Source organism: Octopus bimaculoides, chromosome 6 (assembly GCF_001194135.2).
Source record: "Octopus bimaculoides isolate UCB-OBI-ISO-001 chromosome 6, ASM119413v2, whole genome shotgun sequence".
NCBI classification, from domain to species: Eukaryota; Metazoa; Mollusca; class Cephalopoda; order Octopoda; family Octopodidae; genus Octopus; species Octopus bimaculoides.
In genome coordinates, this window is record NC_068986.1 from 20,001,705 (window position 1) to 20,005,317 (window position 3,613).

Genomic DNA, 3,613 nt, shown 5'->3' on the forward strand with positions numbered 1-3,613 from the left:
AGAATAAGTACTAGGTTTAGAAAGAATAAAAGCGGGGATCGATTTCTTCGACTAAAACCCTTTAAGACGGTGTTCCAGCATGGCCACAGTCAATTGACTGAAGCAAGTTAAAGAATATAAAAATAAAAGAATGTGTGTGTGTGTGTGTGTGTGTGTGTGTGTGTAAATGTTTTCTCAAATATAATTGTACTTCGTGTTTGAAGCTCCGATGAAGCTATAAGGTGACGCATAAGCGTTCACCTATGAGTGCATTGCATATTATTGCAGAAACATCTGTAAGTTAATGGATTTCATGAAGTAATTTCTTTTCCTTTGGTATTTCAATTTCTTATTACTTCTCTGTACTCCACCGACGCTTAATAGGATCGCTATACCTAAGGGAAATGATAATAATAATAATAATAAGAAGAAGAAGAAGAAGAAAAAAAAATGCTTTCTAATTGATGTATCAATACCAGCAGATGACAACGTTTCCTTAAAAGAAATGGAAAAACTTTCAAAATACAAAGACCTGGAAATAGAGGTAGCTCGAATGTGGAATCTAAAAACAGAAACAATTCCTATCATAGTAGGTGCCTTAAGTATAATTAAAAAAATATTCAGACAAATACATAACAAAAACACCAGGACTTACAAATATATATAACATACAGAAAATTGCACTACTGGGCACTGCACACATCTTACGCAAAACACTTTCAATACAGTAACCATAAAAGCATCACAGCAAACCACAGCACATACCCAAGGCACACAGAGCTGCGCTCGGTAGTGAAGTGAAAGCACGTTATAAAAATAAAACTACTGAATAATAATAATAATAATAATAATAATAATAATAATAATAATAATAATAATAATAACAATAATAATAATAATAATAGTAATAATAATAATAATAATAATAATAGTAATCCTTTCTGTTTTAGGCAGAAGGCCTGAAATTTGGTGGGAGTGGACCAGTCGATTACATCAACCCCAGTGCGTAACTGGTACTTAATTTATCGTCCCTGAAAGGATGAAAGGCAATGTCGAAGTTGAGAATTCAGAACGTCTTTAAGACGGACGAAATACCCCTAAGCATTTCATCCGGCGTGCTAACGATTCTGCCAATAATAATAATAATAATAATAATAATAATAATAATAATAATAATCATTATAGCATACATACATACGTACATACGTGCATACGCACAAGCATACACACGCCCACTGCGTATGCAATCAAACACATGCGTACACGCACGCAGCTGAAATGTAACTATCCTAAAAATGAATGGAAGAAATATAATAATGAACTGTAATCTCAAAAGACAGTTGTTGGTCGGGAGGATACCAGACCGGTTATTTCGCTTAATGTGGTAGGCAATCCCGTTAATAATGACGGAATAATTCTTTTAATACCTAAAGGGGTGGGATGGAAAAAGGATGGGTCTTGTTATTAGAGACTGGATGCTAAAAAAGATAACAGGAAACATCTGATGAAATAAAGCGTTTACTTTTGACAGATGGATTATGTTAAAAATCATAAACACAGTCGGAATATTTGAAGATAGTTCCGACTGAAACGTAAAAATGCTACATATTGTTATTAAAGCCATGCGTTTCGTGAAACGCATATTAACTCCCTCTTTTCGAACTATCCTGGTAAACATTTAAGTCGAAAGTCTCACTAAACAATTAATGAGGAAAGCTCTTCTGAATATAAGAATAGTTACATCAAGACAAAACTTCTCGTCTGTCGTTTCATTTCTCGAAAACAGACGACATGCATTCGAGCCGCCATTTATTTAATTAAATGTGATGAGGGTTTTTATTCTGTTCCAGTTATTTCAGTCACAAAACCCACCACGGATAACGTAACTTCCTTTCTGAGAAAGGTATAAAGCTTATTTTTATTCGGCTATTTTAAAAAATATATATACTTGCAGGGTCAAATTCTGCTGGTTTGCCTTCCGCTATAAAACTGAAGCATGAAGAGAAACAAATATTTCGAAGTCACCACAACTCAGTTTCTAGAACGTCACGTGGTTCTCACGTAGTGTTTTTGATCCGAATTTTAATTAACTTTTGCCTCCACAAATATTCTTTGGCATCGAAAACTCGCCATAACAACATTGTAACTTCGATATTTAACTACTAAATAAGCTCTTCGATATGTATTTACTGCGCATGCATTTACATATAACACACACACACAAGTTCCCAGTGCTTTCGTACGTGTATATGTAGGCGTATGCGTGTGTAAGTCTGATATATGTGTACATATATGTATGTATTTGCACATTTGTGTGTGTGTGTTTGTATCTGTGAATGAGTGTGTCTCCGAGTGAGTATGTGAGTATATGAGCGAGTGAGGCAATGTGTATACGTGTAAAAACTAAAGTGGCCCGGGCTAAATTTGAATGGCTTAAACAAATTCTCTGGTAACGGGGACAATGCTGCCCCCTTTGTGAAAATACGAGAAAAATATAAAGAAAAGTGACACACACTATGATTGTAAGTTCTTCAGTTCGTTGTTTCTTGCCCCTCCTCTGAAGACAACTGTAGCAATAATTATTGCGCAGTTGTTCTCTAGTAAAACTATATGCTATCAAAGGGGGCTGGGTACCTTGGTAGGGCTTAGCAAGCAATTAACTCCTGCCTGTGTTCTTTAAATACATCCAGTTTGCAGATGCGTAACCAGCTCTATAACATACAAGCACACAGTAACACAGTCACACCGATACACACTTATGTTTACAATGGAACCTCTTGTCTCTAGTCTTTCTAGAAATAGAAAGACAAATTTCCCTTAACTCGCTAACTGCCGTCTTAGAAAGATGGAAGGGCATGCAGAAGATAGCGTAATTCTAGGTATTCCACCAAAAGCAAAACAGAAAAAACAACAAACAAGATAAAAATGAACGTATGTTTTTGGATGGAATATGCTTGACTATAAGGCTTGCTCTATCAAGTTTGGACTGGAGATAGACAGTAAGAACAACATCAAGAACTACGATAGAACCTTAAAATAACTCGCAAGTGTATTTATCTGTGCAACTATTTCGTTTGCTTTGGTCGTGTGTGTTTCCAAACACGCACGCACTTTTGAGTACATTCATGTATATGTGCATCTTTAATCTTTTATCGTTTTGCTTATTTCAGTCATTAGGATGTGGCCATGCTGGGGCACCGCCTTGAGAAATTTTAACCGAACAAATTGACCCACCCCAGTATTTATGCTATCTGTCTCTTATGTCGAACCGCTAAGTTATGGGGACTTAAACACACCAGCAGCAGTTTCAAGCGGTATGGGGAACACACACGGACACACATAGATACATACACACACATACGATGGGCTTCTTTCAGTTTCCGTCTACCAAATCCACTCACAAGGCCTTGGGCGGCCTAAGGCTATAGCAGAGGATACTCGTTCAAGTTGCCACACAATGGTACTGAACCTGGAACCGTGTGACCGGGAAAACAAACTTCTTACCATAGAGAGCCACGGTTGCGCATGCCCTTTCTTTATTTTAGAGAGGAATTAGAAAAGTGTGATAACCCCCATTCTCCATGATCTCCGACACAGTTGTGAGAAGGACAGGAAGTTATGTTCCGACCTGAAG